Raw genomic sequence first — 13896 nt, 5'->3', positions numbered from 1 at the left:
GTTTTTGAGCCATCTTTGTAAAAAGCTCTGAGGGTACTGTATTTTTCGTCTAGTGCAAGAAAATCTTGCAGAATATGCTTCTGCGGAGTTTGTTTTTTACAGAACTGCATAAGAGTAAAATCGCAGATTGTAGGAAAATGATACCATAGAGGCAGCGCCACGTGTCTTCGAGCATTGTCAGGTAATGTGTCCTGTAGGCCGAGGCTTTAGCACATCTCTTCAAAACACAAAAACAGGATCCTAGTAGTCAGTGGTTTGTTGTTAAAGAGTGTTCTAGCTGGGCACTTTGTTGCTATTTGGTGGCAGACATGTTTAGGCAGTAAACAGATTTTTAGAATGTATGAACACATTAGCATCGTTCTTCTGTCTATAAGTGATGATTCGTTAGTTTCTACATGCAGCCTGTTTATGGGCGACGTCCTATATGCACCAGTGGAAAGACGCAAACCTAAATTATGTACTGGGTCCAGTCATTTAATATACGATGGTCTTGTTGTACCATAAACTATACATCCGTAATCTAAGGTAGAACGAACAACAGACCAATAAATTTGTAAAAGGCACATCCTTTCAGAACCCCAGCAGTGTTTCTGTGAAAGTACTTTAAGCATGTTTAAGGACTGGGAGGCTTTTTTTAGACCATTATTATGTGGTAGGAATGTCAAATTTTTCTCAAAAATAATGCCCAGAAATTTGACTTCATTTTTATAGGCAGTTCGATTTTGTTTGCATGTAAGCTGGGGTTGGATTGTAGACCTAGTTTTAGTGAGAACAGCACGCCCACTGTTTTCTGTGTGGAAAACTAGAATCCATTTTTTCTGCCCATGTCTTTAGTTTGTTTATTGTTAACTGTGTTAGTCTCTCACATGTTGCTACATTGGATGATATACAAGCTATTTGAAGGTCGTCGACATAGACTGAGTACGTCATGGACTTTGGGATTATTTTTCTTATGGAATTCATCTTTACACTAAACAGTGCAGTACTTATAATACACCCCTGAGGAACCCCGTTCTCTTGAATGAAGTTCCTGGAAAGGGTTAATTCCAGGCGTACTTGAAATGAGTGGTCGGAAAGGAAGTCATTTCGGCAGTTCAAAATCCTGCCGCGGATACCTAGGTCCCCTAGGTCGCGGAGGATCCCAAACCTCCAGGTTGAATCATACGCTTTCTCCAAATCGAAGAAAACGCAAGACAATGCTGTTTGTGTATAAAAGCTTCTTATTGTGTTTTCGAGGCGAACTAAATGGTCTGTCGCTGAGCACCCCTTTTTATAACCGCATTGATGGACATCAAGAAGTTCGCGGGATTCAAGGACAAATGTTAATCTTACATTAAGGAAACTTGAAAAGATTTCGCGAGACAGCTTGTGAGGGCTATCGGCTTATAGCTACTTAAGTTGGTGGTTTCCCAGATTTCAGGAGTGGCACTATGACGGCTTTCTTCCACTCTTTAGGTATTTTTCCTTCTGTGAATATTTTGCTAAAAAAATCAACAGTGCCTCTATGGCAGGCTGGGAAAGATGGGCAAGCATTTCTTAGTGTTTCCGGTCGTGTCCGGGAGCAGTTTTCTTGCCGGCATACAGTACTTTATTTATTTCTAGGAGGGTAATTAGACAATTGTATTCTTCGTTTACCCCTCCACTTGTTGGGAGCCTGTGTTTTTCGGCAGTGCTTTTGTATTTCAAAAATGACTGGCTATAAAAGTGCACTGAACCTTACTGTGAATGTCGTATCTTCAAAGATTTGCAAATAGCTGCGTGTACCAAGCTCACTTTGAGATTTATGGTGCTTCCACTTCGATAAGCATACCCGTATGTTACCTTGGCAAGCTTTTGTCCTATTGTACCTTGTGAATGTTTTGATTGTGTTGGCAGATTACTAATATAGTTGTCAGCTGTGTAGACGAGTTCTTTTGATGATAACCTGACAGTTTGGATGAACATTCACGTGTTGTCTTCGATAAATCAGGTCTTTCTGCTCCTTATGAACATCTTGTGCGATATTATTTGTTCTTGCCCTTTCGCAGTTATGTTACTAGGTATAATTCATGTGTGATGACCTGGTTGTGTGTATAAATATTTTCATACATACCTTGATTGGTAGCATAAGTGTCCACCTTGTAAATATTTTGTACCACATGATCTGTTTGTGGCGTTGTGCAGTTATGCTACTACGAGTGCCTCATGTATGATGACCTTCTTGCTTGGATAAATGTTTTCATATATGTGCATTTTCCAAGCACAAACTGCCTCATCACAACCACAAAAAGGAAACGCTTGCTACTGTCACTAATGGCAGCGCCTGTCAGGTCGTAGTAACGAAAGCTGCATTATTCTTTAGGAAGGTATCTGCCGTCGTCTTCCGAAAAGGGCAGCCAGTTTTCGGACAACGGCGTGAGCCCACAGCACCGCATCAACTCCAAGCATCGGCTCCGAAACCGACGAACAAGCTAACGCCGAGGGCCGGGAAACCCCGCGCAGGGGCAGACAGGCAGACGTAAAGCCGTCGGCACTCTCTCTTGACTGCGAGAGAGAGAGATACTTTAGTGCCGCATTTCACATCGGAACCACGCATGTGCGCAAACGTATTCGGCGCGATTTGTGCCTCGAGGGTAGCGGAGAACGGCGGGCCCATGGGCAGGTCGAAGTCCGCCTGTCCGAGAAATAGAATCTTGCGCAGCGCGCCGAAGCGCTCGTTAAACACGTCCGTCCGCCGTGAGCGCTACGGAAGCCATTGCCTCCTTTTTTAGTGGCTTTTTTGTCGCCTATTCTCCGCTTATAGCATGCGCTGAAATAAACGCTCCGTATGTGTGTATAACGACCGATAAGAATTCCTTTCCATTCTCTTTATGAACCACAGTTGAACAGTGACGAGGTCGCGGCCGCACGCCGCTGGGAAAAATTCTGAATTCTAGCGACATACAAAGCGGGCATGTGCAATTTTTATTTCTAGCAAGATCATGAATACGCCTTTTCACGTCGGCACTGGAGTACCGTACACGTATAGCGTACAGCGACGTTAGTTCAAATGCGCAGTGCCCCCGATGAACCCTTTGAAGAAAAGTTTACCTGCTCTTTTCTACAGCGCACCCAAAAACTCAAGAATGTAATCAACAGAAGTGTTGAGACGCGTTGCCTTCAGACAACCTAGGTACGCTTTCCGCCAAAGCTGCAAGACAGGCGCTGCGCTTCTGTGCTACACCGGAGCATGGACATTCACTAAAAAGCAACGCGATCCAAGCTGGCTGGCAGTCTGGTAACTGTGGAGGGCCTATTTCCCAAGAGTAAGTGCGCAAAAGGGCCCTCGGCAGCGGCGTCTGAGAAGGATGGCTTGTAGAGGCTGAACGCGTGACGTCATGTTCCCGCCTAGTTTTTTTTTCCTCCATGCGCACACCAGCTGCGGGCTATGACGCCACTCCGCGCATGTGCACAGCTGGCGGAGCGGCGGTGCCATGGCTCAGTGCGCAGCCACGCTGACGTCGCGAAGTTGCTGGAGAAGTGTAGCTATAACTACGAAATGAATATTTGCCAACTAGCCCGTCAGAAAGCCTTACTAAACCCAGTCTACTACTGCCGCTGCCAGCCTACTGCTGCCCCAGCCAGTCTCCACAGGAAGCCTCCTCCACCAATTGTGGTTTTACAAGCTTTGCTGTTTCATTCCTGAGAAGGAATTAGCGCCGATCAAGCTTCTCAGACGTGCAAACGCTTTCTCGTGTTCCGCCGTTCGCCGCCTGACTGTTCACCAGTGCAACATGGGCATCGGGCACATTTAATTAGCTTCATGGGCGTGTTTCCGCCACCACCATCGTGACGTCATACCCCACGGCCACGTCACTGGGAGCAAAGAGCGATGGCAGATGACCGAAGGAAGTGAAAACAAAATAATTTGTTTCAAATCACGGCCCCAGGCGTTTACTTGCAGTGTGTATAGCACAAGTCGATGCAAATCACTGTCTCCCTGCGTGGTCTCGACGGACGACGGTCACAAGGAGTTGACATTAACTGGCACATAAAATTAGCGCTCCGGCATCTCTATAATATACACTTTGCAGTCAGTCGGGCTGAGCAGAGAGAAACTTTTTTTTCTTTGCACACAATGAGGGGAGACACATTCGCTCAGGCGGGGAGAGAGTGAGAAAGGCACTCTTCTTTCCCGTCTCATAATCTCACCCTCCTTCTACTTCAGAGACCGAACTTGGTGTTTTAGTGTAATTAGTCACAATTAACGGGCTGAATTAACTGCTCTCTTGCTCCACAATAACCAAGATGGCGACTACAGTTAATTTAATATTGATTTGGTTGAATATTCAGATAAGAACACAAACACAATGAAGTGCTCTGTAGACGCTAGCAAAAGCACACGAAGCTCTTCATGTTAGTTCAAGACTTCGCTCATTCGCTTTTCGGTTGCCCTCGCAGTAAGTCACTCTTCAGCACGTGCCGATGTGAATGCGACAATACGCGACGAAAAATACATTTCTGCTCATGTAAAGTTGTGTCCTACGATACGCCAAGAGTCGCTAAACCACCTTTACAAAGAGCCCTATGCACTATACTTATGCTCTAGTTTTTATGCGAGTGAAGTTTTTCACTCTCAACTAAATTCATAGTGCCGGGTGGGTGCTCACAGCTATCATAACTAAGTAACGAATTTTTTTGTTTGGCATTTCAGCTCGAATGAAGGGGTGTCATCGCCCATGTTTATGTCAGTTAAATATCTGCACTCGCGAACCAACTTTTCAGGTTGAACCATTCGCAATGATCTTGCTCCGAACCATTGATAGCAACCACAAGTTGCAGACAACTGTGCTATTAGAAACAAAAAGCTTACGTTGTGAACACCTTTGCATTTCTGCTCTTAGATACGCATCGCGGTCTCAGCTGTGAAACCTTGAAAAGTGCTTGGTTATACTTTTGCATGCGAGAAAGCTCTGCATACTTACTTCAGTGCTAGTAATTTAGAGGAAACAAAGGGAAAGAAAATTTTACTGGACGCATACAATAAAACTGATTGAGGACAGCTGTTTCTTATTATGTCTCGCAGGGCAGCGGCTAGAGCTTCGGCATTTACTGATCTGCAGAAGGGCACGGCCTACAAAGGCCAACTGGAGACTGTGGTGCAAGACTGCTTGCATATATGACGCTGGAAAGAGGACAAACACACGAGGCGAAGCACCGTACAGGCGCCTCCAGAATCTGGCTGTCACTTTTTCGCTTTTGTGGAACGCTAACAGCGCTAGCATCGAGATCATATTTAGCACTAGAAACACACACCATGTGCAGATGCCCTGATAGCTTTGACACTTTTGTTCACTTCTGCAGATTTGCACTTTGTAAGACAGATGAAATCCTTTTAGCGCGAGAAGAATAAGCGGACAGACGTCACATTTTTCAAATTTTTTCGTTGCAGAGTGAACCAGAACACATACTGACCGCTCTTAGAGGAGGCGGTCTTCTGCAATCTTTTATCATACATTAGCGACGCAGTGCGCCACTCTTAACGGAAAGCTGAGTTGTCGCACATTTCACACAGTTTTCCTATTGTACGTAGAAAAGTTACAATGCATTATACCCTACTGAGACCTTACCCGCTGATCTGGACGGTTGCTTTCCACCAGCTGAAAGCAACGACACACAAATAACTACTTAGTCTCGTTGAGCTGATCTTTCGAAGTGAAGTACAGTCTTGACGTCCCTAAGCGTTATAAGTGTGAAGTGGCACGGCATTAAAGAATAAAAACAATTACGCTTTTGAAAAATTCGCTTGTCGCTACCTGCGGCCTGAGTAAGCACATTAAGAGACAGTGGATAGAGCTCTATCAGCAGCGCGCCTGTGTTTGTCTCCTTTCTGTTCTTTTGGAAGTGGTGGCTGGAAAAAAAGAAACTTACTGCTTCCTTAATGAAAAAAGCTATGTGATGTACTACAGAAGCAATACTCAAAGTTGGGGTCAAAGACCCATTTCCCGCGCGTTTCACCCTAAAGAAGCCGAGCACCAGGCAAGGAAAAGCTTGTAACCATGGTGGGTACCCGGCGGCATTGGGGATTGAACCCTGCGGCTACCGCCTGCAACGCGGATGCTCAAACGACTAGGCCACCGCTGCGGTAGGCTCATACAGGCTCTATACAGATGTCATACAATTTGCTGATATTTTACGACATTTGCATGATAAATGTATCATTATGTAAGAATTAAAGACATTCGTAGACATTTGTATGACAAACCGTATGAGGTTATTGCGTTATACAGATTTTTTCTCTAGGGTTTCCCTCACTTCGTCGCTGGCCTTTGTCATCAGGCGGCGGATGATGAGATCTGAGCTCAATTAATTGAACCGCCCATAGCCTATCAAATAAAAACCGTCGTGGGTCATATGAGGGAAGTTCAACTGCATGCATTTCGCGCCAATTGAGAAACGAGACCTTAGTTTTTATTTAATCCGTCTGAATTTTGTGATTGGCACATATTTATTGAAGGCAGGCGCAAGAAAAATATCTTGCACGCTAAATATTTGCTAAGTGAACGAATTCACATCGGTCAGTGGCCAGAACTGGGATCCAGTGCCGATCAACGGCGATGTGTATTTCGAGATTCACACTGGACTCTGACAGGCTCCATACGTGAAATGTTTCGTGGATGCGAAGTCGTGAACAGAGTTGGGGACTGACAGGCACACGAGAAGGCTTACCGGCGACGTAGGCGACCAGCAAGAGGGCCAGCAAGAACGTGACGAGAGCAGCTGCGAAGGTGCGAGTGCAGGCAAACAGCCGTTCGGGCTCCTCCTTATGGAGTAATTTCTTGCTGCAGAGAAATATACACAGGGCGTTCAAACTTTCTTGTGACACGGTGGCAGGCGCACGTTTCAGACTGAGTGCTCGCGGCAGTGTTTGTACCCATTTCTCATTACTATTATTTGGCACCATGTAGGTTTCACCAGTGGCTCTCCGCGTCTCTTCTATCATGTTACATTCAAAAATTCTCCTCATAGTCTTTCATTATTGCGCTTTCGAGAAAACTTAAACGCGAGAGGGAGACACAAGGCAGCTTCAATGCCCAGGCAGAAATAGTGAAAAAGGCTAGGTACCCGACACCATTGCGTGTTTCAGTATCAGAGAAAGTGCAAAAAAAGATGAGTTAATGCAAGGATTCAAGGCAAAGCGAAAGAAAAGAAGAGGCAAGTGGTGACCCCTTACATTAACACACTTTCGCATAAACTGAAAAAAGTTGCCTAAAGGCTTGACGTGCAAGTCGTGTTTTTTTTTTTTTTGCACCGAGCAAATTAAAAGGAATGCGGGCGAAAGTGAACGTCCAAGGCAAGCCCAAGAAAGAGGCGTATTGTGGTTCCAAGCACCCAAGAAGGTTCGCTGACTGCTGCTGAGGAGTTGTTTGTAAGATACCGCTATCATGTGGTCGAGCTTAGAAGTGTCAGACGAGCAGATCCCTTAATGAAAGGCTAAGGAACCACAAGCACAACTGTGGCCTGATCAACACACTTGGAAATCTTAGGACTCATTGCGCTAGACGCAACAAATGCGCACCTCACTTCCTTCGAGTGAAATTCTGCTAAATTCGGTAGACAAGCTAATAAGAGATCTGTGGGGAGCTAACTGCACGGAATCAGGGAAAGGAGGGTCACGTGCAAGCAACCCGCCTCTTATGCTTTCGAGGGAAGAAAATGAATTATTTGACAAGTAAAACAAAAGAAAATAGACTAGTCGGAAAAGTAATGCATAAATCGAATTGTGCTTGCCAACATAACACAGGTGATGCTTTAAATGTGTTTTGGAATTTTGCTTTCGCTTGAAATGCGTACGTACACCGAAAAAAAATTTGTTCACAGCTTGCGCATTTGTCTTATGCGTTGGATCCTTCTTAAGTTTAAGTGTTCTCAAAAGCGCAATAATGAACGGCCATGATTACAACAAACTAGTCTAATTTGAAAACATTTTGATAGTTGTCTTACTGGCGTCGCGCTAAGTGCCAGTTTCCTAGGGCGTAGCAGCAGCAGCACAAATCCTATTTTTTATGCGTTTTCTCTCTCTCGCTTCGAATTTACTTGCAGTCTTTATTTTTTTGCTGCAACTTTGCCTTTTCTGATTCTGAAAAAAACGGTGGCTCTCAGTGCACCCTGTGAAAGCTCCCTTAAATCCCTCGATTGACTTTGAGCATATATGTACAGCAGGAATGCAGAAGCGTGAGGTGTTGTAATTCCCGTAGGTACCCTGGAATTAAAGAAGTTAAACTGGATCTAAAAAAAACAGTTGCTTGCTATTACAATTGTTCACCGTTTTAAAGCGGGTGTTGAGATGGACACTCATTAACTGCAACGAATAAATAGCTAGGCGAGGTAACTTTTGCACTGTTTGCTCCCGGCCAGCTCAGGACTGAAACGAAATCTAGAGATCTTCACAGAGCAGCGTAGATCTTTAAGAGTAGTTAGTATTCTGCAAGGATTCGAGCAATAAACAACCAAATTCTTTGAGCAGCAAATTGCGAACGCCCTACTGGTGCTTCATTTTAGCAAAGTATGGCGCGAATGTCTACGAAAATCCTTTCATCCTGATGTCAAGCGCGTTTTGTCGTATAGTCCTTGAAGGCGCGGTACTCCCTATGGCAATTATTCCCGTAAAGACCCGACGCTGCTAGCCATCCCCAAGCCACCTTACGGCGAAGAAGAATAGTGCTTCATTACCACCAATGCGAGCTGGCGGGAGAGGAGTAAAGCAGAAAAAAAACACGAAGGAAGAATAAGGAGGTAGCTGACCAAGGTTGATGTGCATAGATATCAGAACAGCCACTTTGTCAAAGTTAAAAAGAGTTCAGAGCGCAGAATAAAATCTGTGACTTTCGGTTTCAGAAGTAGCTGCATAAAAGGCAAGGCTGTTTGTTGCCGTAAGACACCACGTGTCGGCAGATTTACAGGAATGAAGTGGCGTTCAGCATGGCACACTTAAAAGGCGCTCCACTTATTTGGCCTTAATAGAAGGACGCCATGTGCATCAACGTCACGACAACGCGCCACGATGATTGGTCACAGCGAAGTGATGTCATGCATGACGCCAAGTGAACATGCCACGCTGAGGTGCTGGAGTGCTAATTACCGACTTGTCCGAGCACGAAGGCGCCGCTCCTGATGGAATCATGCTCCATTTGAATCGGCTTCCCGTGTCCTTCAATATGATAATGGATGGATAAATAAGCGAGAGTGGTGACTGCGCGTGTTCAGTACTAGAATCACTAACACTCCGATGGCATCAGCACTTCGTATCACCCCCATCTGTCGCTGAGAACAATGAACGTCCGGCCGCCTTTTTTTTTTCATAGACGGTGCGGTGAGAAGTGCCCGCAAATGTGCAAAAAGCATTCAACGAAGTTTTCAAGATCAATTGAGATTCCAATGAAACATTGTAGGGACAAAAAAGTGTTGCCAAAAATCATGAAAAAAATTCAAAGATTTTAAGACTACAAAGACCAATTAAATGGTAACAGAGTGAAATCCTGTTATTGGGATTTCACTGGACGATAGGAAATGTCGCATTAACCAAATGTCAAATATAAAGGGGGGGGGGGGGGCAAAAATGAAAATAGAGAATGCCACATCAAATACCTTCCTTCCTCAAAAATTGTCTAGTAGTTGGCTGCTTCTTGTGAGAAATTAGCTTGTCAACGCCTATAGTTTACACTTCCGCCAAATGGCGAAGTGTCCGCATGCTGTTGAATGAATCAATATATATCCTCTGGGAACTCCAGGCATTAACAGCCTCCCTACCAGACACATCCGCATTAAGTTAAGCACACTTCGTGTACGCGCACACGATGTAATGTTAAACGATTGCTGGCTCGGAGATAACATGAACAACGCTTACATCATAACCTGCAACGCGTATGAAACGAACGCAAAGAACGGAAAGGCGAAGCGGCGCTAAAAAAACAAAAAAAAAAACATCCCGTAATAGCTTGTCGACTGATGGTCACAGAGATGAGTACGACGCCTTTACAATTGGATTGGACAACAGCGCCACTGGTGCTTTGGTGGCCAGACTTCTTAGTCGCTCACTCGTCATCATCATCATCAGCAGCACCATCCAATTTCCGGCGCAATGCGCGCTCGAGAGCTCCGGCGCTTGTCCGCATTAAACCAAGCGCGGCCAAATTCCCCCGAGTTTCACGCCGTAAAACAGCAATACGTTCGACGGGACCACATGGTGTGTTCAAATTAAGTTTTCCGAATTAACTTGGACCAAGATTAGGAGGTATCACTATATATGCATTTCTACTAGAATATATAGTATAACTAACGAATTGCATACGCGTTGTGCCGCTGGTATGCACGACAACTGGGCCAAAACAGGCACTGTTCTCAAAAGAATATTGCAGCTCTTGTCGCGTACTGGCAAATATTCAAGCAGGTTAACGCTTACTGGTTACCATTTAGGCCGAAATGATTGCTCGTGTTTGCGTATCACCAAGTCAAAAATCATACCGCGTCAATTCAAGAGAATCTGGTTTCTCGCTCGAACTCTTGTTCCCACGAACCTTGGTCACCTAATACAGCGAGAAGGGCAGACAAGAAAAAATCATATGTTGTATTAAAAGGGAGTTAGATGGTGAACGAACATCTTGAGGGAACAAAAAAAAAAGAGCTTTGCATCTTTTTGTCTTAATGTAGCTTCGTGTATAGTCGCCGATAGAGGAATATTGGCGACGCTTCGCCAGCCACTCTTCTGACACATTACCTGGAAAAGATTATCGGATTTTTATGCATATCCAACTAGTGTTAACATTTGGGCTTGATATAGAGGCAGCAAACATTTATGTTTCAATTACCCAATCTGAGAGAAACGACAGAGAGAGTTCTATCTGAGAGAGAGTTCTAAACTGTAGGAGTATGACAGAGTTTAATCTTTCCTTTTTAAAATAGGTTTCCAGAGTTCAGCAATTAGTATTGCAACACATTTAGTTTGGTTTTCTAGGTGGGACGTCCTAAAGCGACTAAGGCTATGAGATTTGCATCTTCACAACACCGCACTAGTTTCCTAATGCAGCTTCGTGTATAGTCGCCGATAGAGGAATATTGGCCACGGATAATTTCGACCACACCGGGTTATGTAACGTGCCGTGACAACGCACAGTAGAAGGGTATCTGGCATTTCGCCTCCATTGAAATCCGAACAGCGCGGGCTGGATCGAGCGCGCGACTTTCGTGTAGAGCGCAATGCCAGTGCAGATTAAAGAACCCCACGCGATCGAACTTATCAGGAGATCTCCACTACGGCATCCCTCAAAGCCTGAGTCACTTTGGGATGTTAAAATTTTTTAAGCCAAACGAAATGCGCTCCATTCCTATTTCCTGTCCCATTCAAAACTATAGACATTTTTCAGGGTGGTCCTCCTAGGTTCACGTGGAAGGACTCCTACGCAACGCTGAGTGCTATTGCTCCCGGATGGCTTAACCATTTAAGCGTGCAGCACATGATACAGAAGTTCATTATAGATATTAGATAAGAATCCACTGTGAATGTAGCCTCCATCGACCTAGGTCGTGTAATCACATTACTCATGCAGTCGTCACTCATCATCTTGGCACTCCAGCGGCACCCCGCTCTCCGCCTCATTTTGCGCACATAATCCGACTTTTGAACCACAAATTCAGGCCTGCCCTCGCTGCTTCTCGATGATATCTCAGAGTAGTGGCTTACCTCCTCTGCTTCGAATTGAGCAGCTTCTGCCATTCTGCGTCTTCTTCTTTCTCCCCATAGTGCAGCCCTTACTGGTTGGTTGGCCTCAAATAAAGATGGCGCATACCCACTACGGTGTAGTGGCCAAGAACAGGAGGTTAATTGCTGGAAACAGGAGCGTTTTAAGAGAAAGGGAGTAGTAATAGTATATAGACCCCTACTGACACTCGGTTAGCAACATTAAGGCCTTCTTTCCTTTCTTCCTCAGGATTTATATGGCACTAGAGAGAAAACTAATTCGCGCTTGTTCATATCCAGATTATAAAAAAGCACCTCTGCAGCTGCATCGTCTTCGCACAACTGGCGTTCGCCTAAAAAATGCGAGTGTGCCGATCAGCACGCCTCCACATCGCCAACTTGCACGCTTACGTGCCAAAGCACCGCAGCAGTGAAAGCACAACAACCCTGAGCAATGACATAAAAAATGTTAACCGAGATTACTGATCGTAACTGTATTTTTCTCAGATTCTTTATGAAATTATAATTACTAATGGTTCATACAAGCGTTTCAATATTAGGAAAGTACACCATGTGAGAACGGAATATGGTATAAAACTGGGCACTCAGCTACTTCTTGGTTTCTGTGTGAGATTATTTCTACTTATCGAAAGAAAACGATTTCAGCATTGCGTGGAACTACATGACAACATGAATTTGAGAAATGGCTTGCATTATTGAATGCCGCTAAGGGTAAACAGCTGGGCTAGTTGGTTATTTGCATCATTATGGAACAGATGGTACCAGCGCAAGAGACAAGGACGAAGGGAGAAGACAACACCAACGCCGGACTTCAACTGAAATTTATTGCACACTTGCGGGACTTTTATATACTGAGTGAGGTTAAATGTTAAATGTGAGGTTTGGCGTGGTGTATAAAATTCCCCTAGCCTGCAGGAAAAGTTACATCGGCCAAACTGGGCGCTGTCTCAACGAGCGCTTGCTAGAGCACCGCCGTAATATCGATTCGGTAAGTGGCGGAGGCCATTTAGCTGCGCACATTCGTCGTCGCTTGCGCAATCCGGCATGCAAACCGTTTTTGAAGGCTGCACGTGTACTGCGCAGGTTTGGCCCACAGCGAAGCCGAGAAATTTTTGAAGCCCTATGTATCTTGAATGAAAAAGATAAGTATGTCAGTGCCACATCTGTCGCGCTCGGAAAAAAGGATATGTATTATTTACAGGCAAATGTGAGTGTAGGTTCAGGCAGGTAAAAAGAAAAAGAAAAAAATGTCTCCGGTGTGCTCCTGTACGCAGGTGGTATGATTTGCCTTTGTTTAGATGCATTCGTCATTTGAGGCCCGGCTTGTGTTGATAGCTTTGAACGGTTGATGGCGATAGCGGCGCTTCTCTGTATATGAAAGTCACGCAAGTGTGCAATAAATTTCAGTTGAAGTCCGGCGTTCGTGTTGTCTTCTCCCTTCGTCCTTGTCTCTTGCGCTAGTACCATGTTCCATAACAATGCTCATTGAATGTTCTACTCCGCCAGTTCAAAAAGCTGTGTACTTTACATAAACCACCACGGTTTTAATCCTTCCCGTTTCATGAAAAGCGTTGATTCTACTTTTGGAATTCCATAAATATTGCTCTACAAGAGGACATGAGAAACTTCAAATTGCTTAAGGTGATTTACCGTCCCAAAGCGACTCAGGCTATGACGGACGCCGTAGTGAAGGGCTTTGGAAATTTCGACTACCTGGGGTTCTCTAACGTCCTCTGACATCGCACAGTACACGCGCCTCTATAATTTCACCTACATCGAAATTCGGCCGTTGCGGCCGGGATCGAACCCGCGTCTTTCGGGGCAGCAGCCGAGCGCCATAACCACTGAGTCACGGCGGCGGCTCACACTTCGAAACTTGTGCAGTATGCACAGTTTCGTAAACTATTCGACCTGGCGCCCTCATCAACATTACTGGCAGTCTCTCAGGAGGCCCCGCATTACTACCATCACAAAGGCCTCAACTGGAAATTAGTAATAGCCGTACTTTGCTGGTGCGTATAGTGTTTCACTGCAATCGCTTCAGTAGGTGCCATAGTATGGAAGAACAGTGCCCATAACCGATATACGTCACCTGAACTGTGTTCTACAGCAAATCCTACCCTTTTTTGCAAGATATGACACGTAATCTTGTGGACTAAGAGACGAATAACTGAGCTTTT

The 13896-nt window shown here is 45.0% G+C and overlaps 1 long non-coding RNA gene across 1 annotated transcript; it reads right to left on the bottom strand.

The window, feature by feature from the left end:
- Window positions 1–5067: 5067 nt before the first annotated feature.
- On the bottom strand, window positions 5068–11761 carry LOC144120170 (uncharacterized). Its single transcript, XR_013312431.1, has 5 exons — window positions 11699–11761; window positions 10483–10544; window positions 6688–6800; window positions 5589–5618; window positions 5068–5075 (listed from the first exon to the last, which is right to left on the bottom strand). It is a non-coding gene; the product is annotated as an uncharacterized LOC144120170 (long non-coding RNA).
- Between the last annotated feature and the right edge of the window lie 2135 nt (window positions 11762–13896).

The sequence above is a fragment of the Amblyomma americanum genome, chromosome 2 (genome assembly GCF_052857255.1).
Source record: "Amblyomma americanum isolate KBUSLIRL-KWMA chromosome 2, ASM5285725v1, whole genome shotgun sequence".
In the NCBI taxonomy this organism is placed as follows: domain Eukaryota; kingdom Metazoa; phylum Arthropoda; class Arachnida; order Ixodida; family Ixodidae; genus Amblyomma; species Amblyomma americanum.
The sequence above is the reverse complement of the archived record's forward strand: the minus strand, read 5'-3'. Positions and strand labels throughout refer to the sequence as shown.